Source organism: Euprymna scolopes, chromosome 13 (genome assembly GCF_053919585.1).
Source record: "Euprymna scolopes isolate OS-2025 chromosome 13, ASM5391958v1, whole genome shotgun sequence".
Classification (NCBI taxonomy): domain Eukaryota; kingdom Metazoa; phylum Mollusca; class Cephalopoda; order Sepiida; family Sepiolidae; genus Euprymna; species Euprymna scolopes.
This window is the reverse complement of record NC_136494.1, coordinates 96,859,236-96,886,245: the sequence shown is the minus strand read 5'-3', so window position 1 is coordinate 96,886,245 and position 27,010 is coordinate 96,859,236. Positions and strand designations below refer to the sequence as shown.

The window sequence follows — 27,010 nt, the reverse complement described above, 5'->3', positions numbered from 1 at the left end:
AAAAAAAACGATGGCTAAATAATTCAACTTCCTAAGAATCTCATCCTCTTTGTAATTACATCAAAGATTAAAAGATGAATTTGACATTTGGAAATTCCATTACATCAAATACTATCTTAATCTCAGATTATAATTAAGTATCACAAACCAGCCGAGTTTAAATCATGAAAACAGGTAGATGTGGTGAAATTCTCTTCAATTTCCATTTGCGATATCTATTACTTTTTAGTTATTTTGATAAAATTTAATATTTTCTTTTTATAAATGTACAATGTTCCAATCGTCTATTCAGTTTAATATAATTAGCGAGTTGTAGACATAAAAATTAATTTTTTAAGTCATGCCATCCATCACTTATTTTCACTGTAATTGAAAAACTTTTTTCTTTTAATTAAAGCAGAAATTTGCTTTTCACAAAGTATTCCCAGTTTGATTTAATAAATTTTTCTGCAGCCGCTTTTTTGGTACATTTTTATAATTTTATCATCTTAACAAGACGTAAATCAGATTAAGAAATTATTGCAAGGGTTTTTAAATACACAATTTTTTTTTTTTTTCTGACATTTTCTAAATTCGTTTTACTTTTGTTTTCAATAAATATCAATTATTATTAATAATAAACACTTCGTTATCAGGGTTATACAAACCACAAACATGGCTACACAATATCATGTCTGATAGTTTTATTAAGAGAGAAGAAGTGAATGATGTTTATTGCAAAAGAATGTCAAATAAGCATATACAAGATTGTTTTTGATCCACTTTCAAGATAAGTTGCAAGTGTGTGTGTGTGTGTGTGTGTGTGTGTGTGTGTGTGTGTGTGTGTGTGTGTGTGTGTGTGTGTGTGTGTGTGTGTGTGTGTGTGTGTGTGTGTGCGTGCGTGTGTGCGTGTGCACGCGCGTTATCTTGATAAATTCCAAATAAAAATTTAATAATATTGGATGTACATAAAGATTAACTTTTGGTGGGGTAAGGTGATAAATGAAAGGAAAGAGGTTTTGTATTTTTAAATATACATCCCAAGTTCAGACTGAAGGAGGAATCTGAGAAGATCTGTTGTTTTAGAAGTTTAAGTAAATCATTGGCAGGCACCGATTTAAAAATAAAATACTAATGCATAAAAAGTAACAACGAAATGATTATTTGCTGGTTTTGATATCACTTGTTTGTTTTGGGGATTTTCCATTGGTATCATTTTGTTTGTTTGTTTGTTTCCCATTTGGAAAGGACTTAGGTTCTTTTTTGCTTTTTTGTTGTGACTGTTTATTTTTCCATTACTCTTCCAATTTTCTAAAAAGGAGTTCACTAACGTTTCACAGAATGTTAAATGACCATGAATGTAGAAAACTGACTGAAATGTATTGTTTAAAAAAAATAAATATATTAAAAGAAAAAAAAATCAGTCTTCTTAACACACAGGGCTAAAAATGTCCCCAAATTGCCATTTTGTATAATTTCTCTTTATTTTTTTTTTTTTTTAGATTTTCCTTGATTAGAAAAAAATATTACAAATTAAAATCTCAGAGCCTTAAAAAATTGCAAATCTTTAAAAATATACCAAGTATTACTACCAGAAAAAAAAAAATATTCAAAATTGGATCTTGAAAAATTTTCAAAAGTCAGAGTAGAGGACTCAATAGTCCTTAATTGGACCAGGTTACGATAAAGTTGTAAATGTAGAAAAATCCTAGACTAATCCTAATCGAGAATGTACCTTTTGGGGGATCTTTGTTTTCCTCACATTAAAAACAGCCCTCTCTCTGCAACATCCACACACACACACACACACAAATGAGTGGAAGTTAAGATAATGTAAAAAGTGCTACATTTTTATAAGTTTTTTTTTGGGGGGGGGGTAGTAAAGCGAAAGAGAAAGGAAAAAAAGAAATTTGTTTTTATTAATAGAAACAAATTTCTTTTATAAGCAAAAAAGTAAATCTTAGATTATCTAGTAAAATCAACTATTTTTATCTTGTTCATTAGGTACCTCCACGGCGATGTGTAAAATGTCAGATTTACACATTAATGGTGACGTCATCATTTCGTGTGTTTGTGTCAATTTCTATGGATAAACGTTCGCGTTATAATTGTTAATAGAAGTAACGTTTTTTTTTTTTTTTTGCGATGGATAAAAAATAATATAAAACTTACCTTTTGTAAAACAAATACATTTTTATTAACGAACTACACAGATTAGAGCGAATAAAATAAAATTTTAACGTCTTCTGTTGACACATGTATTTAAAGATAATGTTCCTTACAAGCCTTCATACATTTTTGAAAAAAAAAAAAGCGCCAAATATAAGGACCACCCTCTATCAATTTAAATAATAAAATCCAAACGAATTTTTTTTAAGGCCGATTTTGAATTTACAATTTTTATTATCTCAATAGTCTTATATTCTCTTATATGAATATATTTTTTTATTATTGGAAACCTGTTATTAAAATAATTTGTTTGAATTTCATATCGCGTAATATTTGAATTTAATATCATTTAAAGCTTTTTAAAAATAATTAGTTTTTAGAATTGTTTTTGTTTTTTTTGCAATTCAAATAATTATATTACAGGGAGAAAAAATTATCAAGAAAAAGTGTTATTTTTTTTTTTTTTAACATAATATTGAATTTATGTTCAATTTTATTTACAACTTTGAGGTAAGTGAAATAAATAACAGGATTTTATATATATATATATATATATATATATATATATATAAACACACTAGCATTTACGCCCGGTGTTGCCCGGGTGTTTGGAGGGGTATGTCGAAAAAAAAAAAAAAAAAAAAAAGCGGTCAATTTTTTTTTTTAATTTGAACCTTATTATGACCCCTTACCATTTATTGTTTGAGGCTCAAATCAAGTTATTAAGTTAGATCCATGTCCAAGGAACCTATATCTAAAATTTCAAGTGTTTAGACCCAAAATTGTTGGAGGAGTTTGGCAGAGTTCTCAAAGATCAAATCGTTGAACTTTGACCCCTTAACAGTCAAATTTCTGGCCGAAAACCGATCACATAGATTTTCCCAAATCTCAGTACCCCGTATATCAGATTTCGAGTCTGTAGACTAAAAATTGACAAAGTTATTGCGTAGAGAAATGTACAGACAGACAGACATGTTCACTTATATATATATATATATATATATATATATATATATATTACTATTTTTTTTTAATTATTTGATCTTTTCAGCTTTAAAAAAAATGTTGAAACTTTTATCGACCCACATTTATTTTGTTTAGTTTTCGGACCATGAAATATGGGGGGGGGGTAGAACACTTAAAAAAATATATATTTCCTAATATATTTAACGAAAACTACTTTTATTATGTAAGTTTATTTAATAATGAATAAATATCGAAAATTTCAGGAAAATATGACTAGATTTTTAAAACATGGGTGTGTGAACAACTTAAAAACGTCACTACACAGGAAGGAACGTTTTTAAACATCGACAATGTAAACACGATTTTTGTCTCGCATTTTCATTATTTTTGTATGCTGTAAAAAGATTTTTTTTTAATATTAACAGTTTATTTGAAGCTTTTTCTTTTAAATGGTAAAACAGTCAGGATGATAATATTAAATTACAATTACATCGTGTTACATATAGGGAGGGGCCTTCGGGACAAGATCAAAGTGTAGTATCTGTTCTTCAGATGCTGCACTTCTATTTCTTGTTCTCTTTCGGTGGAGGAGAAATCCTTCACGACTGAGACAATTTTTATTTTTGTACCTTTTCTCCACGTTAAAAAACGACCCTGATGTCTAACTGTCCCGTGGGGAGGCATAGTAAATAGGTACATATGGGGGGGTAAAATTGGCGTTCGTTGGAGGTGCCTATTGTTCATTATAAGCAGTTTGAAGATTTCAGTTTTAATTATTTTAATTTGAAATCAGTTTTGCTTCATGTAACATATTCAATTCTACTTTCATTTCGTCATGCATCAAATATGGAGAAGAATCAAATAATTATAAAAACAAACTGGATTTTAGAAAGAAAAACTATTCAAATGAAAAGGAGATAGTTTATTTTAACAAATGAAAACATACACACACGACACACCTTAGACCAAACACATGCACAAACTAAACAAAAAATATGATTGCTTTGAACAAAAAATTTACTTTCTATACAAAACCTGAACCATCAAAATGAAAAAATGTTTTTTTAGATGCACGTTAATATAACATTAATTTATCATTAGCTAAGATTAAGAATGAGATAAATAAAAAAAAAATGGTGTGCAAAGTTAGAGAAAAGTTGGTCACCTTAAAATATAATTTTCTTTGTTTCTTTTCAGCTTATGCTAAACTTTAACCAATAAAACTATATAAACATTGAATGTCCATCATTAAATAAATGCATGAATAATGTATATTTCGGTTAATAGGACTACAGAGGAACAAGGTAACAGGATATTTGAAAATTACAACAATTTAATCCAATAAAAAATGTTTTTAAAGAACCAAAACCAATTACACGAGTCATATTGCACAATTTATTTAGTCCAACAGCAGCAAAGATTTAATGTGCAATTAGTATCATTTTTTTTTTTCTATACAAACTCTCTTTTAGTCTATTCAGCCCAAAAGGTGTGGACGTTAGTTAAAAATAACTTCACCTCTGGATTGATTTTTTTTTTTTCACTTGACGTCTGACTTCTAATTGAACAAACAAAAAAATCTGATTTAAATTGGCCCTTTCTGCAATTTAGTGAAAAATAAAACTATAAAAGGAAAGAAATAATAAAAAGACACAATAACATTAATAATTGATTTTATAATAAACCAGAAGATTATCCTTTTTAGGATGGCTAAAATTAGTTTCCCCTTACAGAACAGTTTTTCAACACTTATGTTCCTTTACGAATATTAAAATCAAGATACGATTCTAAAAAAAATCAAATTTAATACAAATCTGAAATATTTGAATTTGTGTCTCCATTATACTCACCAACTCTTTAAAATACTCCAAAGAAACTGAAATTCAGTAAATATTTATTAATTGATGTCTAATAACTATTGTTAAAATTTCACAAACATTGGATTTATTTGAATTTTGATGACGTCATACTTTTTTTATTGCTTCCTAACTTTCCTATAATTTCTACAAGTTACTTGAGAAAAACAAAAGTTGTCTTGTTTTAAAATAATGATAATGCTTCAAGTTAGCTTCTGCTGACATGTCACTTGGACAGATACTCATATTTTGTTACTACAAATTACACATACTTATTTAAATAGTGAATTAATCCTACTTAGACAAACAAAAATTGTAAACACTGAAACAAAAAATAAACTATATCCACCTACAACTTTGGGTCCCCAACTTACCAAACAACTTTTGATATTAAAATTTAAAAAAAGAAAAAGCGTTGCTGTCTTGTTTACATTAAAATAGCAGCAGCAACGATCTATTCTATCTGCATAAATATATACTGAATAACCTCCCTTAGTGTTACACACTAAGAAATAGTTATTTATACATATAGATACTGAAACAGTGTATTAAGAGAGAGAGGCTTCAGTAACTACAAGCAAAAAGGAATTTTGCAATGATAAAATTCCCCAAGAAATAAAACGGGTTTATGCTGCACAATAGATTTAAACAAATTACAAATAATAAAAAATGTGCATTTCTTTCAACTGCAGATGTTGAATATAACGAACAAAGAAATAAAAGAAAACATTTCAAAGTCATCTGGGTTTTTTTTTAGGCATTTCTGTTTATAAACATAACAAAAAGAGCATTTCCCCCTCCTCTCTTATATGTTCACATTTATACTTTTAAAGATACTTTATAAAAACAAATATATATATATTTTTCGGCCACCGATTCCGTAGTCAAGGGGATAGGACTGCCGACTGTCATCACGACGGTTCTAGGTTCGATCCTCGGCTTGGGAGAGGTGTTAGTCTAGCGGCACTGATGAGTTGTGATACAACGAAACAGGTCTGTATGTCGATGACTAAAATATATTTTATAAAGCTCCCCTCTTTGGTAGAGCACTCTTGTAAATTATCTTACTCGCTACTTAATTTAGCTGAAATAATGCGAAGCTCGCGATTTGTTTACAAACAAACGTTTGAGCCCTCTGCGAGTAGCAGACGAATGTTTATTTAAATAATCGTTCTGACAAGTTAATTTCGGCCACCGATTCCGTAGTCAAGGGGATAGGACTGCCGACTGTCATCACGACGGTTCTAGGTTCGATCCTCGGCTTGGGAGAGGTGTTAGTCTAGCGGCACTGATGAGTTGTGATACAACGAAACAGGTCTGTATGTCGATGACTAAAATATATTTTATATTTTATATATATATATATATAAATCATACATTAGATCTAATTATATAAATAACATTCATCAACAAAAAATATTCTGTGATAATTAAGTGACTTCAATTAGTGGCCATGTTTATTATACCGTCATCCTGTAGATGAAACAAAAAAAATTGCCCTCGTCTACAGGAAAATAAATATGGACTTATTGAAATATACTTTTATTTCTTGAAATAAATATTTGAATGTTGTTAGTATAGATATTCGTATAATGCATCCATCCCATATACATGTTTAGCAATTAAAACGCTATGACAAACTGACAGCTTTTCTAAGAGATGCATCTTAAAAACAAATTAAAACTTTAATTCTTGTATAGTATTCTGCCCAAAATTATATTCTATGTGTAGTTTTGTTCATAAAAGTTATATAAACAATCTAATGAATCTTAGTGAGTTTATATAATAGTCCTCAACAAATAGAACCATATATTTATCTCCTATATAATAAAATGACTGTAGAAATCCCCCTCTGGACCAAAGTATTGTAGGTTTGCAACAACATATGCCACAAACAAATTCAATACTTCTAGCCTAATAGCCACTATCTTATGTAGCTTTTGAACACCATTTTAGACATGTTCAGTTGTGATAATAAAATGCTACATTGCATCTGACGAGCAACACCATCACAACAGCAATAATATACTAAATCTGCATTAATCAAAATATCATATTTACACGTATTTTACGACGGGGCAATGCCGGGCGTCTTGCTAGTATATATAATGTATATTATATGTGCGTGTGTTTAGAAAAAAAATAATCAATGAAAAAGTTGACAAAGGTAAAAAGGGACAAAATTGCATCAAATTACACTTGTATTATAGAAATCGATCCAGACAATGCTTTGGAATATAGACATGTGTCATTCATTCATTCATTATATATATAATTTAATTATTATAGTAAAAACATAATTATGACAGGCCCTTTAAGAAACTCGTTTCTTATCGTCGAGCACTTTCAGTTGAATTAAAGTCGGTCAATTTAGCTCTTATGCATAGACCATCGTATAACGATTAGATCACTGACTGACGTAAAGAACATTTAAAATGTTTAAATTCAACGTTATTTCACGCGGTTAATGGTAGCCGAATTGATACGATCTTTGCTAATCGAGCCAGAGATGGCTCGTGTTGCCGAGTTTGAATCTGTCGACTGGTGTTAATCGTGACACCCTGCACTGAAGATTCCCGAAAGGATGAAACACTAGTGTCTGTAGGTATTTAATTATTATAGTAAATATATATATATGACTTCAGAAATCCCCCTCTGGACCAAAGTATTGTAGGTTTGCAACAACACATGCCACAAACAAATTCAATACTTCTAGCCTAATAGCCACTATCTTATGTAGCTTTTAAACACCATTTTAGACACGTTCAGTTGTGATAATAAAATGCTATATTGCATCTGACGAGCAACACCATCACAACAGCAATAATATACTAAATCTGCATTAATCAAAATATCATATTTACGTGTATTTTACGACGGGGCAATGCCGGGCGTCCTGCTAGTATATATAATGTATATTATATGTGCGTGTGTTTAGAAAAAAAATAATCATATATTTATCTCCTATATAATAAAATGACTGTAGAAATCCCCCTCTGGACCAAAGTATTGTAGGTTTGCAACAACACATGCCACAAACAAATTCAATACTTCTAGCCTAATAGCCACTATCTTATGTAGCTTTTAAACACCATTTTAGACACGTTCAGTTGTGATAATAAAATGCTACATTGCATCTGACAAGTCAAACCATCACAAAATGTTTAAAGGAAGGAGTCATTTTTATCTCTAAATATTTAGTCCTACCACCACTACCAGCTGTCACCAGAACCAATTCTACATGTTCAACAGATACTGTGATTACACCGACCGTAACTGCCTCATAGATACATACACATAATATAATCTTTTCAATTTCGGATATATAAATAACTAGTCTGGGTGCCCGGCATTGCCCAGGTGTTTGAGATGTGTATTGAGCAAAAACACAAAAGTGGTAGTAGGCAGGCAGGCTCAGAACGTGGGGGGAAAAAAAACAAAAAAGAAAGTGACGTCTTCGCTGTTGCATCCATCGCCAAACTGGAAGTGGCGATAGTTAAGGCTAGTCAATCGAAAAGAGGGGATGATTTTTGAAAATACTAGTGAAAAAAGCGACCTCTCCTTGTAGAAAAGAGCTCAGTCGAGAGTGAAGGAATTAATTTTTTTAGCCAATTTTTTTATATTTGTGGTAGAGATTTAGAAGGCTATCGCAATGCGAGGAATGGGATATAGTCGGTGTTGATGAGAGAAGACGAAAACAAGTGGCAATTTACAAATCAATAAGTACACACATAAGGATCAAGCTTCAAAACGATACCAATCTCGTGAAAATCCGTCATCTCTGTTGAAAGTTTTAGACAGACATACAAACATACATTTAAACAGACAGGTGAGATTTATATAATAGCTAGTCTCCCTCGCCAAATTCCATCCATTCTGATTGGTTGAGCTATGAAAATTCTCATATTCCGGAATCCATTTAGTCACTTAATAAATGGATGCTTAATAACGTTAAAATATGGCATCATTAAGAGACATTTTTTGTCCCGGAGTCAAGTTTATTTACTGCATATGGCATTACAGAAATGTAAGATGGAAAAAAATTTACTTGCTTTCTTTTACAAAGTTTAAAATAGGCTACCCATTAAAATTATCCTTCGCCATAGTTGTTGATGACTATGATGATGTATAAGATTCTCCATCGTCAAAACATCGACAAAACTGAGTTCTTTTACCATTAAACACACTGCATGTGCATTGGTGATGATTAAAAATAACACATTTCATATGTATTTATATATCGAAGAGTTTAGCTCCCAAATATTTGCGACAATTACGTTAAGATTTTTCTTAAAAACATAAAAAACAATGTCTCCATAACTAAATTGAAGTTAGTCCCAAATATTTGCGTTTTATTTTATTATTAAAATAAAGAAAAATATGGAAGTTTATTGAACAAAATAAGACACTTATTTTTTGCCAACAATTTTATTTATTCTACATATTCCTTTACATAAAATTTCTGTAATTTTTTATTGGAACAAATCATTAGAAAATATACTCGTCTTTGGAAGAAAAAATCTTCAACATATATAAATATATATGAAATGCGTCGATACTTTGCCATGTGCCTGCTATTATACTGGGGCGGCAGTGGCTCCCACTAACAACAGTAGTTAAATATTTTTTTTTTTTTTTTTTTTTTTTTTGCAACGCTGGTATATGGGTCCTGTTTAGTATAAATTCTTTGATACAGACATCTTACTACACAAACACATGCGTTTCGACCATAATTAAAATGGTAAAGCCTCATCAAAAGTTAAAATAAATATTTTAACTCCTGGCCAAATGAGACTCGGCCATGTTGGCTCTAGCCAAAACATATGCATTTATGTAGCAATATGTTTCTATAAAGAAAAAATCTATACTAAATAAATTCTATTTGTGTATTGAAAGAGAGGGAGGGGGGCATTTGCGGTAAACTATAAAGTGATTAACTGATCATTATTGGAATACAATTGCTATGTATGAGGATGGATAATGTAGGCTATATTAAGTTCAATTTAGTTTTATAAAAATATATAGGTATAAAGGAGGAGGGAGGAGCTGGAAGCCCAGGATGAATATTCAGATCCTTTTGATGAAATTTTAATTATAGGTATTAAGACAAATTGATAAATATTCCTATAATTTCAGGATGGGGGGGGTATATAGTATTTTAAAGGTTTTCTTACAGGTAATAATATGAGCACCTCACTCCCCTTATTTGGAAATTCAAATATTTTTAAATTGCATTTCAATTGATCCGCAGTCAGATACCAATTCAGTAAAATTCTCTAAATTTTAATTTCTTCTTGAGACCTCTTTAAGCTTCAGCTTAAAATTTTAGACATTTTTTTTTCTAGAATCCAAATAATATAATCTATTTTAATCAAAATTCAATTAAGGATCCTTGACATAAAGATTTAATAGAATATATCTTGATTTCAATCTTCATAATAGGACATAAAACTGATGCAAAACGGTTTAGTGAATACATTTTATTAGCTAAAAACCCGTTTGGGGAATAATATATATATCAAAAGTAATTTTTGGTTCAGAGTTATTTTTTTGGATACAGTACATTAAAATTAGAAATAGAAGAAATAAAAAGAAATTTATGCTATAATAATGTATAATGACCCAACATTCTTACTATACAAAAGCCACCAGGGACTAATTTTTTTTTATCAGGATAAAAAATAAAAATAAATGTTCCTAAAACTAAAGTTGTTCAAAGATTTAAAAAAAAAAAAATGAATAAATAAATGGCACGAAGGAATTGGTATTTGACAACTATTCCTTTTGTATGTTGCCTTCTGGCCAAATCAGCATTTCTATAACACAAGCAATACAATTTCTCCCACGTAAATGTTTATGTATTTAGGTTTTCAACTAATTTTGTGGCACGAGTTTCCTAAATTTAGCTCATTTTTATCCATGGTATATAATTTTTGTGAGATGGAAAATAATGAACTATGATGACATTGTGTTCTGGCACTGCTCATGGTATTTTTTCTGGATTATGAAACAAAATTTCATTTGCAAAATAACGAGAGGATTTATTTTTGGTATAAATTATCAAATATAATATTCAGTTGTGAACACCAAAATACCTAAATATGGGAACTGAAATATTCAAATTGGAAGATGTACAAAAAAAAAAAAAAAAAAAGTAACTTAGTGATTGAAGGTTAGTAATTATTAGGATATATTGGAATCTTTAGGCTTAACTACTTTACTGAACTTGATTTAGACTTTCAAAATAATTAATGGGATTTCTAAATATAACACTTTCTTTTTAAATATCTCCTTGCATTGGCAATTATTCGGAAAGAAACGTTTCAAAAACTAAATCTACAACACAATAATTATATTTTTTTTTTAAAAGAGTAACACACTCTTGGAATAAATTGCCTAATCAGGTCATCTCTAATGTTTTAAGTATTAGGTTGTTACAAAAATAATGGCCGCCAAAAAATGATGTGTTTGGAAAAGTCATTTTAATATAAAATTTGTAGTTCATTTTAGGTTATATACTAATTAATATTTTTTAATTTATTTATTTTCAGGCAAAAAATTTTTTGGAAGCATACAATGATGAATAATCCAAAACATGACTTTCAGCTCTTATGTTGCAGAAGTTCAAACTTGGGTACAATGCCTCCGAAACTTCTGTTAATATCAACAGAGCATGGGGAGAGGGGTCCACAAGTGATCAGACAGTATGAAGGTGATTCTAAAATTTCCATAGTGGAGATGAGAGCCTTGAAGATGAAGGTAAAGGGTGAGCATGCAGTCTTGACAACGAACAATTGCAAGAAGTTGTTGAGCAAAATCCTCGTCAAAGTGTCAGAGAAATGTCTCAGACACTTGCATTAGTACTGCAACAGTTTCATGCCATTTACAGAGCATTAGAAAGGTGAAAAAACTTGATACATGGATCCCTCATGAGTTCAATGAGAATCAAAGATTTGAAGTTTGCTCAATGCTTTGTGTGCATAACAGCAATGAGCCCTTTCTTGACCGAATTGTCATCACTTGTGACAAAAAGTAGATCCTTTATGATAATCGTAAACGATTTGGTCAATGGCTTGATCATGATGAGTCTCGCAAACACTTCCCAAAGTCAAAATTTCATCAGCAAAAGATTATGGTGACAGTTTGGTGATCTGCAATCAGTATTATCCACTACAGCTTTTTGGGAACCAATCAGAGTATTACAGCAGAGATCTACTGCAATCAACTTGCCAAAATGCATGCTTCCTTGCAAAAAAAAAAAAAAAAAAAAAAAAATGGGCTTGCCTTGGTGAATCGACGTGGTTCAAATCTGCTCCACGATAACACGTGGCCACATGTTGTAAGCTTGACTCTGCAGAAACTCACAGACTTGGGATACAAGACTACCACATCCTCCATATTCTCCAGACCTTTCGCCTACTGCTAATCATTTCTTTAAGCATCTAAGTTTATTTTTAAATGGTAAAATGTTTCGGTTCAAAGAAGAGGTGGAATCAGCTTTCAAAAATTTTGTTGAATCACAGCCAATAACTTTATCAACGAGGAATAATCTTGTAGATCAATGGCAGAAATGCATAGCTGTGCAAGGCTCATATTTTGATTAATTTTACAATTTCTATTGTTCATTTTTCAATAATAAATGTTATTTTCTGAAATCGGCCATTATTTTTGTTTGTTTTTGTTTTACAGCATATCAACCCTTTTCAGGTTATTTAATGCTGAATCCAGTGATTTTAAAGAACAATTTTTTAATAGAGTATATTTGTTTTTTTAAGTCGGTTTCTATTTAACCCATAGTTGGGACTCTAACAGGTACTACCACTCCGGGTCAGAGTGGACCTGGGAGCAATGGCAATTAAAGGGTGACTCCACACTCCCCAAAGCCAGCAATCTTGGGCCTCACCATCGGATATAGTTTAAGGTCATATCCAGGACCCTATTATTTTTGTAACAACCTAATATAAATGGATGAATTCAAAAACCTATTATAGTCAAGCTGATTTAATCTACATTTGTTTTCCTACTAGTTTATATATATCAGAAAACACATGCTAAAATATTTCTCAGTTTAGAGATGGAGTTATGTTTTGGAAAAATGGAAAAAAAAAAAAAATCTTCGATTTTAATTCTAATTTTTTTATGAAAATGACTCCAAATAAGGCATGATGCCACACTTGATGGAAGGAACTTAAAAAAAAAAAAATGAAGGTAAAAAATTAACCATCAAGTATTAGATGGATAGATTCTATCCCAATTCTTCCTCTTTTGTCGAAACATCACTCATGTGAGAACTAAAGTTAGTTAAATTAGCCATAATTTGCAATGAACTCACCAAGTGATCCATCTCTCACCAAGTTTTTGTCTATCACTCAATGTTGTTTAATCGCCCCTCCATCTTAATTTTATAAGTCTATCACTCAATTCTGTCAGTCACACACACTGTTCATTGCTGAATTAAAATGTAAAATTCCAGATTCAAATAGCCCATTCAAAGCAAAAGGAAATATCAGCATAAATAGTAATACTATTTAATCTATAGCTGGAAAGAGAAAAGTGAACAGAAAGAGACTAACTGGTTTGTTTTAATTTAACTGGCTTTTCAAACTCACTATTTCTCATAAAAACAATCTAACCAAAGCTCAAAGAGTGACTGAATAGATCACAGTATTTGTAGTAATGGTATAAAAATGAATTTACCAACATTTTTGGATCTGATTAAATATTTAGAATTTGATCTGTACATTGATATAATATATTCTGCAAGATTTTTCTTTCTTTGAAAGGAGGTAAAAAGAAATCCAAAGATAAATTTTGAATTGTTTTTTTTTTAATATATCTACAAAATATCTATTCTGTTGCAGGTCATAATCATTATAAAACAGTAAAGTCTATTTACATAATTGATGGCATGTATATGTACAAGATTTTCACTTTTGCCATTGATCATGTGACCTTCAGATCTGATTTAAGGTTGCCAAAGGTCAAACAATAGCAAAATCTTACAGCAAATAATTTTTGGTATAGGAATTTTTTTCTATCTTTTTTTTATTTTTTTATTATTATCACTATTATCAGTATGTTGATCCATGGCATAACGGATAACGTACTACGTAAATTCTCTTGTAAAAGTGGCATTCTTTTGAAGGTTGAAAGTTCAAATCCTTAGTGCAGGTGATATTCAGAATACAATTGCAAATTACTTAAGACTTCTAACCAATCATGATTGACAGAATGAAAGCATACTTGGATTAAATAAAGGGTTCCATTGGAAATTGTATGCAGATTCGAGTTTGGCAGAAAGATACCCAATTTTAACAAGAGACAACTGAAGAAGGGCAGAGGTTACATCAGCTGAAGCATCGTGAAAATAACACTCAACATGAGAATAGTAGTTCGATTAATAATTCATATAATGCTCATTTAATTTTTCTCAATATAACATTAGGTCTGTTTTTAAACAAGTTTAAATGTTTTTTTCAATAAAAAAAAAAAAAACTTGATATCCCAACGTATTAGAAAAATTATTTCAATACTAGCTGAACTCCATGGAAATTTCATGGTGTATTCTACATCAATCTGTAAAATTTAGTTTAAAAAAAAAAAAAAAAAAAAAAAAAAAAAAACAACAACAACATTTTGGTGCTTCTACATTATTGGGACGAGATTTTGTATGCGATAAATGGAGTTTTCAGATAATAAAACAATGGCTTCAATTGATTTTTTTTGTCAATTCTAATAAATTACAATGAATTTTACTGAATTATTAAAAAAACAACTTTATGTCAGCAGGTGAAAAATTGCTGCATCTTTGTTTAATTCGAACGGAAAATCATCTCCCTGTTGAACTGTGTTTTACGATTATTTTCATCAAATTCTATTTTCTTTAATAATTTTCTACATTATCAATTTTCTTAATTTTTGGATATAATCACCTTAAAAATACGAGGAATACATAGATACCATTGTTTTCATGTGAAATTCAGTTCTACAATTTCCGAAAATCTTGTCCCAATTCTGTAGAAGCACCAAAATTTCTATTAATTTGGAAGTCAATCTCAATTTATAATCTTTGCTTATATCTAAGCAAAGATTATAAATTTCTATTAACTTCCAAATTAAACGCAAGTTTAAAAAGAAAAAAAATGTGGTTGTGCAAATCAACAAAGATGGTAATTGGTGATTGATCGTTTCTTCATTTAATATCTTAAATGAAGAAACGATTATTTATTGACCCAAAACTTAAAGAAAATAATTTTCACCTTTCTGGTGACTAATCGAGCTAAGCTTTTGTGAAATACTCAAATACCTAACAAGCCGTCACTTACTCCACCAAGTCAAAATCTGGTTCAAAACAGATTTAAACAAAACATGAACTTCACTTAAAATTTTTACATGAAAACATTGCAATTGATTATGAACAGATTATGAGAAAAACAAATTATGCATTTCCAGATGTAGAACATTCCCAATGTTTCAGAGGGGTAGGGTTGGAAGGTCTGATCTGGCAGCAAGCTCACCATGTAACATTCCATGCAATTCTCCAAGATCAAGAAAAACATTTCTAAAAAAAAAAATCAATAGACTTAAACTGCAAATAAACAATATCTACACATATTATTGCATAACAGATTTAAAACATGGCCACTTATCTTAAAAATAAAGACAATTTATATTTCATAAATTATCATTAAATACTTATAATTTGGCAAGTCATTTCCCTGACTTCTGACATATTTCAACCGACTGGTTTCCTAGGAAAATAGCATTTGGCTCTGATGCTACCAATACGTTGGTACATGATTATTTGGTTGTTGGATTTTATCGCATATCACAGTCATTGGCTCATTGTATGCCAAATCCGTACTTCTTTTTATAGGATTGGTTTGTATATTATTTATGCATAAATTTCATAAACGAATAGTCTGTAATTGATAAATTCATAGATGAAAGGAGGAGATGCTGACAGATACTACCACGGGGAGGGGGGGGGGTCTGTGATTAGTATTAACTATGGGGTTACAACACTTACCAAAGTCCAACACGGAAATATCTCTTCCCTAAATGAGACCAATCTCAAAAACTTTTTATGAGTCAAGCTATTTTGGCACAATTGCACAGAGAGTGAATTAAATGTACGAATTAACAAGAAACGGGCTGGTTTAAGAGAAATTTAAATCAAATCTTCCTACTAATAGATTATTGGTGGAAATCGAATATACCAGAGTGTAAAGTTCTAAAAATTAAATCTATCATAATGCATTTCCGTTTCTTCATAAGCAAGTTACCCATTTTTATCTTGTTAACAATTGATAAAAAAAAAAAAAAAAAAATACACTCCATTGTAACTCTTCAAAATTTGAAAACATTTTAACCGTTGAATTTAGTCATTTTAGATTTTAAAAATGCAAATCCTCATGTATTAGGATTAATCAATTTGCAAATTATATGCAACAATTGTATGAATAGAGATTAAAACATTTAAGAAAATTGCTTTTAAATCTTTTTTTTAATTTGATTTAATTAACAATTTAAAGACTAAACGACATCAATTAAATTTCTATTTGTTTTTATTTCATTGTAATCTACAATTTCATTTACAGATATTTTCTATAGTATGGATAATTGCTTAGCATTATAGTTAAGTTTTTCCGGTTATTACTAGTGAATTTACTTCTAGAGGGTTGCAATTCTTCGTTTGATCACTTTTCTACCAAGCAGCACTAGAACACAAATCCTGCCAGTACATATGTGAAACTTTACAATCGTCTTTTCTAGCTAAGTGTCAATTATAAAATAAAGAAAATATAACATTTCAAACTCATTTTATAAAAGGCGAGGAACACAATTTTATTAATATAGGTTGGAATAATTTATTTTTAAGTTTAAGAGGCAGGCAGACATTCAGAACTTTAGAGAAAGTCTTTCATTTCATAGGATAGATATAAAAAGGAAGCGACTACATAGATTACCATAAAAGGTCACCGACCTTGAGAATGATAATTAAAAACTTAATTTTTAAAAGTTATAAATGAGTTGGGGGAAAAAAAAATCAATTTTTGCTTACATGGGAACATTAATAGCTCAGAAGTCAATTTCTTTCACTCTCTAAAGCCCCCCCCACCCCCACCAATATGTTTTTAAAGTAAATAGGTAAATAACTAATGTTTAACAAAGAATTCTTATTTAGAATCTACGATGACAAGGTTAAAATTCCTATGTAGATGACAGTATATGCACTCGTGTTTACTGACACAAATTCAAAAAAGACTTTTCTATGGCGGAGTTGGGTTTATATGAATCTTTGTCAGAAAGCTTAGTTTCTTTTAATATACACACGTTCCAGAGAAGTTTTTTATATAAAATATCTAGACTAATGCTTAGAGATTTTATTGAAACCATCAAGAGTTAAAATGAAAGATTGTTGTTTCTTCCCAGATTTCTTTTTACCATTTTTTTTAGACTTATCATGGCGCGAAGACCACTCGAGGATAAGGGTTAATGAGTGTAAGGTAGTGACAGAGATAGATTAGTGACCATTGGTGGTGGAAGTTGGGTAGAATATGATTATTTAAGGGTCAAGATAAAAGAAAGGGGTCTTTTTTAGTTTGCTGCAAGTGTGAGGAACCATTATTCTTAATGTTCTCAAAACCACTTGTTGAAATCATTTTGTTTTTCTGAAATCTGTATGAATCTAATTTCCTTTCAGGATTTTCCTTTCCCTTATCTCTTCAAGATTATACTTTGTATCTTTATTATTTTTTTTTCCTTTGCATTGACCCCTTTAAAAATAAAAGTTCTGAACTTATACCAAGAAATGGTGGTGATCTTTTAGGGCTTACATTTACTCCCAGTAAATGAGCAGTTGCATACTGGACATTTGTGCTTCTCCTTTGATGATTGTGTGACTTATAAGTTACAATACTATTTTTTGTTGTTTTAAATTACTAATTCAAATCAATCTTTACTTATTCTAAACTAGCAGAAGCCTCTCCTTTCCCATTACAACAATGGTAGAAATATTTTCTTTTTGGGTAAGGTTACTTTTTTGCATTTTAAATAGATTTGTTTATATATAATAATTGCATTTAAAAGCTGGAAAAAAAATGTGAGGTTTCAGAATTAATCAGGGTTACAAATGTCTACCTACCCCACCTTCACCTCTCCCGGAAATAGGAGTATGAAATGATTGGATTTGGACGGTTTGCTCTCCGTAAATCCTTGAGCATGTATAATGGTTTTGAAGATGTTATCACCAAGAATATGTATGCATATACAAAATTTGGTGTGTCTTGAGCAAATATTTTTCATATCTATTGAGTTTGAAGAGTCAGATGATATCGGTTTTCTAATATATCAGGTAGGGTTAGCAAGGAAGAAACATTCACAATGTGTTTCTAGAACCATTTAACAAGAAAATTGACAAACGAAAGGCAAAAGGAGAAAGAAAAAGAAAATAGCATTTTCAGACTAGAACTTTGAATGCAAGTATCAATAATCAAAATATGAGATAACTAATATATGAACAGAACAAAATTATCAAATAAAAACATGAAATTCAATTAAATTTTAATAAAAGTCTCAAATAATTTAACTAGTATAGCAAGTGAAAACACAAGATAAAATAATCTTAAAATTACTTCGGTGGATACAAGTTTCAAAGTGATCAATTTTAATTGGTTTCTCCATGAATTTATTATTTTATTGTTGAAAAAAGGAGGGGGGTTAAATGTCATGAAAAGAAAAGGCTTTTATAGACTTCAAAGAGAAATGATACAGTTGAACTGGGTCAGGTCACATCCATATATTACTAATTTTCTGAGGACAAAACGGTATGTGTATACCGAATGAAGAACCTCTGGTGTAAAGAAAGCTGCCTATTGTGAATGTGTACACAGGCACCTTTTGTCTCAAGATAATGATGAGATGAATGTTGGCAATGAAAAAAAAAAAATTCATTTTACACAGCAAACAAAAATGCTTCTTTCTAGAAAAAAAAATTTGCTTTCAAATTCATTTCTGCATTCATTAATTTGAGTATCTCTTCTTTTAAAAAAATAAATCTGAATACAAAGATAAATACTAAAAATGTCCTTGATAAAAGAATTCCAATTGTTTTGTTTAAACACCACCCCCCCTCTTTGAGATTAAGAGAAAGCCTTTTTTTAGAAACAGGGACTTGTATGGATTAGGTTAGGGAGTTCAGATATGAAACACCTACACCCAGAGGGGGAGTAATATCAAATCTCAATGTAGTAATTTTAGGAAACGAATGCAAAAACTAGTGATAAATAAAATACCAATATTTATATAAGCAATAACAAATTAAAATTTCATACACACACGCAAACATGCATATGATTGATCTTCCTGTCAATTTCAACGTATCAACTCCACACAGATGATTTGTTTATAGTGGTGAAGGCTTTGTGCAGAGCACATCACACTTTTTGGTACAGCTGCTAATCTGTCAGTGCAATGACTTCCAGAAGACTGGGGGTGCTTCTCTCTCAGTGAATTAAACGCACCTCCAAATACCAACCTTGAATTTCTACATCACCTGCATGGTACATACAGCTCCTAGCCTTCCCAAATGGTCACCCATCTGGTACTGGCCAGGCTCATTGTTGCTTAACTTCAGTGACCTGGCAATAACCGGTGTGTGAATGTGATTATGCCGTGTGTGTGTGTGTATATATATGAATCTAATTTCCTTTTAGGTTTTTCTTTTCTCTTATGTCTTTAAGATTATACTTATTTTTTTTATTTATCTTTATTTTTTTCTTTGCATTGACCGCCTGAGATTGGGGACCTATCTTCAAACTCTCCTTTAAAAATAGCAGTTCTGAATTCATACCAAGTAGTCTTTGGGGCTTACATTTACTCTCAATAAATGAGCAGTTGCATACTGGACATTTGTGTCTCTCCCTTGATAATTGTATACCTCTTATGATCTTCTGAAATTACAATACTTTTTTTAAGTTAGTAATTCAAATCAACTTTTACTTATTCTAAACTACCAGAAGCCTCTCCTCTAGGGTGTGTGTATGTGTGTGTGTATATATATATATATATATACATACACACACACACAGCTTCAGACTTAATTCCATCTGGATCTAGTTGTTTTATGGTTGAGTTATATTTGGAGTTATTAAATGGTTGTTCTATGGTTGGGTTATTACCTATTCAAAATAATTCCTTGTTTACAATTTGTTTAAAAAGTTGCTATCTGCCCATAATTGGTGATAAGTGGCAAATCCATAAAGTTTTCCTCAGAATGAAATGGTGCATAAATGACCACAATAAACACACCAAGTTTAGAGTAGATTCCTAGACTATAGACCATGACAGTATCTATTAAACGATTGACATTTCCCTTTAACTCCATTTAATAGGATTCAATTGAGTTTTTAAACGGTTGCTTGTGTTAATATGATGATTATATCAATACTGGTATGACAATCCAAAATTTTGTCATTTTCAAATCCAATGTAAACTATTTTTTGTTGAGCTGTCTGTCCTCTTAAATAATCGATTCTGCCAAATTTCAACATTACCAATCATCACGGTTTTGTCTCATCAACCTATCACTCATTAACTCTAGACCTCATGTGGCTTTTGAACCTTGATAAAATTAAGAGAGAAAGAATTTAGGATCGAAAAAGGGAACACTGTGACCTAGAACTGAGGATCAAGAGGCACTAAGGGTCACTAGCCAAGACAAAGATATCACACACAATCTGAATCACTCCCTTGTCTGCCCTCTATTATCAAAACTTGGAAAACTTGGAGAATACAATAAATAATGCAAAAGAACTGTAAAAAAGTGGGAACTTTTCATGACTACAGAGGGTAAAACACACATCAAAACAGCAGTAATATCTCTTTCTTGATTGTGACTAACCAGAGCTAAATTATAAACATTGGTTATTGAGAAATATTTTTGTCCTCAATTCTAAAGAGAAATAACCAAGATTACATCAATCGGTATTACAAACAAACACGTCTGTCACTCAGCAAACCATTTTTCATTTTCTGGGTTCAAAACGGATTTGTAACTATTAACTCACTTGTCAGCTGTGATTAAAAAAAAAAAAAATGTGCAGCACAAAGTAATAAAATAACTATCTTATAAGCTAAATTACTTGTTCAAAGAGTGCAAAGAGTAAGTAATCCAAAATCAGATAACAAGAAGTATTAAAAGATAAAGAATACTAAAAGATTACACTTATCTATTTATGTCTGCCCTAAAACCATATGATGGGTAGATTCCTATTGGCATCACAGCACAGAAATTAAGAGATTTTATTGCTATCCACCATAAAGCTAGTTGTTTTTGTTTTGTTTTTTTTCTTTTTTGTTTTCAGAAATCAAACTGTATAATCTCTATGGCTCAAATAATCTAGCATTGGTCACCATCTTTCCCAGAACACTAGCTCAATCTAATACTAAACCAACATTAACAATAAATAGGATATAGATTTATTGTTTCTACACACATCCTATCTTTTTTTTTTTTTTTTTTTTTTCACCTGTGGGTCATAAAATGCCTTAGCATTTTTTTTTATAAAGGATGCTTAGGAAGATAGGCATGCATAAATGCTTTAAATTGGAGAAACAGTGACCAATAGAGAAACTAAGAAAAAAAAAAGTGAAAAAGCCTAGATGGGGGGGGGGGCATGTGGAAACAAATAGATGAGAAATTGGACAACCTGAAAAATATAAAACTTGGAAATATATAAAGCTAGATTTTCTTTGTAAAAACACAAATCAAACTCATAAACTGGATGAATCCACATAATCTATCATTTTTCTTCATCTTTCTCAAACACTGACCCAGTTAAAACCAACAGTGACAAATCACAAAAAAATGTTTGCTCTTCTTCCATGTACCTAGTATCAGATGAAATTTCTTTCAACAGTTTCTTTGTAAAGGCTTCATTCTAATCTGTAGTACACATTATCACAGAACTGCTTCTCTGCAGATTACAACAGTTGTAACTAAATTCAAGCTTAATTCATTCTGTTAATCATTGTAGACCCTCTTATAAGTCCTTTACCTTTTAACTAGCTAACATTTTATCTCATCAATCCTTATCTCAAGTGGCTTTTGGTCTTGATAAGTGATGACCAATTAAAAATAAAAACACACTCGATATCCTAGTGTTTTTTACTTGTTTCTTTCCTTGTATTTTATTTTTTTGCAGGTCATCAAATATCATAGGATTTGAAAACCAGTATCCAAAAATGCTTTAAATAGATATGCAGTAACACACAGAAAAATAAACTAAGATTTAAAAAAAAAAAAAACAGCGAAAAAAGAAACAAGTGAAAAGACTAAGATAGGATAGAAGTGTGTGTGTGTGTGTGTGTGTGTGTGTGTTTTGTTTTATGACATCAACTCTTTTTGGGTTATTTCATACCGAATCAAGTAATTTTAGAATAAAGTTTTATGCTTCAAGTTCTTTATATCTAAATATTTATTCATGGTGTTTGGTTTGCTTCTTTCTTTTTTTTTTTTTGTATAAGAAAATTTTGTTTTTGATTTTGCAGAATATGGAGTTTTGCAAAGCGAGAGGAAATAAAAACAATAACAATGTTTGGTGCATTTTAGGTAAGAAAGTATCATTATATAATCTGAACTAGTAACATTGTGTGTGTGTGTGTGTAAATAAAAAAATTGGAAAGTAAACACAAACTAATTATGAAATTTTGACAAAGAAATAAAATATTAGTCTACTGATGTCTTTTTGATTTGATCCTTGACATTTTGTGGTTTGTCCAATTTTCTATTTATGTATTGTTTCTATACATTGTTCGATTATATTCTTACACTTCATACACTATTAATACTAAACCAGTAGTAACATGACTAACCTTGTGTTCAAATAAACTGGAGAAACGTGCAATACAGGTTATAGAATATTTTTTACTAAAAAAAGTCCGATTTCCATAAATGTTTCAGTAAATACAATGAGAGAAACTTATTATAATCACCTTTGATTACACTAAACAGCTGGTAACATTGTCGACTTTATTAAACTCAATTTCTTTTCAGCAACTCTTTAGATCAAATGGATTTGAAGCACACTGCAATGAGCAAAAACCAAAATGACACATTTTGTAAGCTTTTGTTGAGCTGGCCTCTTAAATAATCAAACCGTACCCAAGTTTCATCATTACCAATCATCACGGAGTTGTCTTACAGTCTACACAACACTCATTAACCCTTATTCTCAAGTGGCCCTTTGGCTTTAATAAACAGTGACTCCCTAGTAAAAAAAATTTTTTTTTAATTTTTTTTTTACTTTTGATATTTTAAGGATTTTTATAGTGGGAGAAAAAAAAAAAAAAAAAAAAAAAAAAAAATCAATATTTTGAATGTTGCCTGCACTGAAGATTGAATTTTTAACCTTCAGGAGAGTATAACTTACAACTGAATTTTACCAAGTACTTTATCCACTATGCCATGCCTTCTGCAAATGGATAAAGTATTTTGTATAATTCAGTTATAAATTAAATCTTTCTGGAGGTTGAAGATTCAATACTTTGTGCGGGGTAACACTCAAAATATAAAGTATTTTGGACTTGTACTCAGTCATGGTTGAGAGACTGCGAGCACATTACCCTGTGGATTAAATATAGGGTTCCATTTGAAATTCTGTGCAGTTTCCAAGTTTGACAGAAAGATTCTAGTGTTCAACAAGATATACCTGAATAAGGTTGGAGGTTACATTGATGAAACATTGTGCAAATAGCATTCAAGATGAAAACAATAGTCTGAAGAATTCAAATTTATCAAAATTTCAGAAACTATTGTTTTGTTTAGAATTTAAGTAAAAAAAAAATCTATGTTCAAAATTTGTCACTTTAGGTGTTGCTCATTCTCGAGTGCCTCAAATCTATTTGATCCAACTTTTTATGAAAACATGAAATTCCAAAAGAAAAATAAATTATTATCAAAGCAACTGCAAATAAAGTTTTCCTTATAACAAATATTTTTTGGAATCAAATAACATATTGAGAACATTTTTGATGATTGATTGTAATGAATGTATTCCATTGTATATATAGATATTACCATATATAAATTTATATTTATATACATACTAGCAGACCGCCCGTCATTGCCCAGTCGCAAATATGCTTAAATATATTTTGATTAGTGCAGATTTCATATCATATTACACCCAATATATAGTAATGATTTAAAAAGTTAAAAAAAAAAAAAAAAAAAAGACTTGTGTGCCACCACCGAGAATCAAAACTAAATCGCTAAGCTTACAATTTATTTTTTTTCTTTGACGTTAATGTCAAGCTTTGAAGACATGTTTGCTGCAAGGCTAAAAATTAAAACATGAATCAATAGCTAATACGTTATGCATGCGTATTCGTAATACCGTCTTTCGACCTACACCTGGAAAATTACTTTTTCTTTTTTCAATTTTCACTTTTGACCCGATTTTCCCTGGCTAAAACCCAAATATAGTTTCACATGGGTTCAAATACCCTATATATTAAGTTTCATGTCTGTAGACCAAAAAACTGACAAAAAAGTTTGGTAGGCAAAATCTTTTAAACAAATATATATACACATACAGAAATATATATATAGAAAGAGGTTTGTGCTTACTATAACCCTTTTATGCAAATATTCTGCAAGTATAAATTATATAGAATATCTGCATGAATATAATTACACGCAATAGTTAACTAAAGATGATCATCCCATAAGAAAACCAAAAAACTAATGGGGAATTAAAAGTTTACAAGAATATGCAAATTAGCTAGATCTTTTGTAGATAAATGCAATTCCATGACCCACATATAACGAAGTTGTATTTTCTTTTTAAATAGATTTAAAAAAAGGGTTTTAATATGAATATCAATACACAAAAAAAAATTTATACACATATAGATTGGATAAAATATGTGTTTGTATACTCAAGTTTATCAGCTAAGCAGCTAGAGAGTTAAAATTTAGTTAACAGATACATTTCAATAAGTGCACCAAGTGGAGAGGCCAACAGTGACCACATTTTTATGAAGGGCTTCACCACCTCTTTGCATTAAATAAATGAAACTAACTAAAGCTCACATTACCCACCCTTATGCCTTTTAGACGTGTTCTAAAATTGATAATGATTGGTTAATTAGTTTACAAATGTATCCTGCAAATACAAATATATAAACCTATGCACATATTTAACTTTATAAATAGATTTATTAAAAATTGTGTCTATTTTTCATACATTCCCATCTGATGTAATGACCATACTGATTATAAATTGCTGTACTTTGTGAATTATTTATAGTAAAATAAAATCGAAACTACAATCAATTTTTTGAGAAATTATATTTTTATTGACAAATGAGTCTTACAATACAAAATAGCAATTTTCATCAATTGATTTAGTAAATACTTTAATATTTAAAGTATCTAGAAGGGAATATATATATATCATTAGTTATTCCAATAACAAAATATTTAAAAAAAAAAAAAAAAAAAAAAGTGATATTTCACATTTACAAGTTTTTATTAATATTTTTTTTATACAGAATTTTCTTTATAGTACAACTTATGTGTTCCAGTGAATAAAAAAAGATCACTAAACAACTCCTCAGCGACGGATGGATGTTCCTCAAAAAACTGCTAGAAAGTTTATTACATGGAATGAAAAAAGAATTTGGAGAGAAAAAAAGATAAAAAGGGAAATGGAGATGTGTGAAGTCTGCAAAAACAAATTTTAAAAAAACATTTAGTAATTGTAGTGTTTATAGACATAAAATAATCGAATTCAGAACGCACATGAGAAACAACTTATGTCACTATATTAGATTGCAGAAAGATCAGAAAGATTTCATGTTTAGAGTTTAAATCAGAAACAAAACTAAATTGAAACTCAAGAAAATTGTATTTTTAAAATATCAGCTAAAAAATCTAATTAGATAAGACATTAGAAAAATCTTTAAACATAAATTACAAAACTAAATATATAAGTGATACAGGTATATATATTAGCTTTACAGTAGAGCCCAGAGATGATACAGTGGCTCTAGGATATGGGTTTTTCAGATTATGATGTAGAATACAATGTTTTTCGGCCTCTGGTTACAGTATTTGCCTTGCCTAACAGTGTTATTTAATTATATACATGTGTATTATATACTGGACTGTATTTTGTTACTAATTTTTTATGCCACATTCCGGGGTTCCACTGCACTTTGTTTAGTTGATCATTCTAGTTGCATACGTGTTGGGAATATTTTGTACGCACGCATACCAACTACTGTTGGTGTGGATTAGTGTTGTATCGAGAAATACGTTGGAATGAAACACATAAATATGTGAAGGTACACTAAGAAATAAACTAGGAAAACTGAATCTTGAAGAAATGTGTTCTTTGACAATACCAAAATGCATGAGTGGTTATCCTCAAGTTCTGCAGATTATTTTGACTTCCGGTTTCTGCTGACCGTTTTTACTTCATAATCAGTGTCTTGGAAAAGTCCTTTTCGATTCATGTTTACCAGTTTTAAAATAAGCAAACGAAGATGGCCGTTTTTCACAATAATAGAAGATTTTAAAACTGGTAAATATTAATCAGAAGAGATTTTTCAAAGGCAGATCAGTCAGCAGAAATCAGAAGTCAAAAAAAAAACAAACTTGGGGATAACCACACGAGTTGTGAGAAAGATAAAACAGAAATGTATGAATGAATGAAAATGTAAAGTTACATAGTCTGAAAAGTGGCATATTGCCAATCAGACAAAAATACAAATTCATTTTATTAATCGACCATTGTCTGAGAGTTGGTTCCTTCAACAACCCTAACAGGTCAGATCTGCCATGGTTTAAAAATCAGGATCAAAAGCAAAGTGGATTTGAACAACGTCCCACCAGTTTGAAGGTCATGGAAGTAAAAGAAAAAGAAAATCTTGTTCAAGAATGTACAACTACATGGGACACAAGAGTACCATTTCACATTAAACAAAATATTGTTAAGAGTGATAATTTTGGTCTCAAGATGGAGTTCAAA

At 30.3% G+C, this 27,010-nt stretch overlaps 1 protein-coding gene across 3 annotated transcripts in view; it reads right to left on the bottom strand.

The window, feature by feature from the left end:
- LOC145292097 (phosphatidylinositol 5-phosphate 4-kinase type-2 alpha-like) overlaps positions 1–27,010 on the bottom strand; it is a 265,122-nt gene that overhangs the window by 197,544 nt on the left and 40,568 nt on the right. Inside the window, exon 1 of one of the 3 annotated variants that reach the window (XM_080138181.1) lies at positions 4,965–5,294. The exons of the other annotated variants lie outside the window; for them this stretch is intronic. The gene's annotated coding sequence lies outside the window, so the exon portion shown is untranslated. Of the gene's footprint in view, positions 1–4,964; positions 5,295–27,010 lie in introns of those variants that run through there. 3 annotated transcript variants of the gene reach the window in all.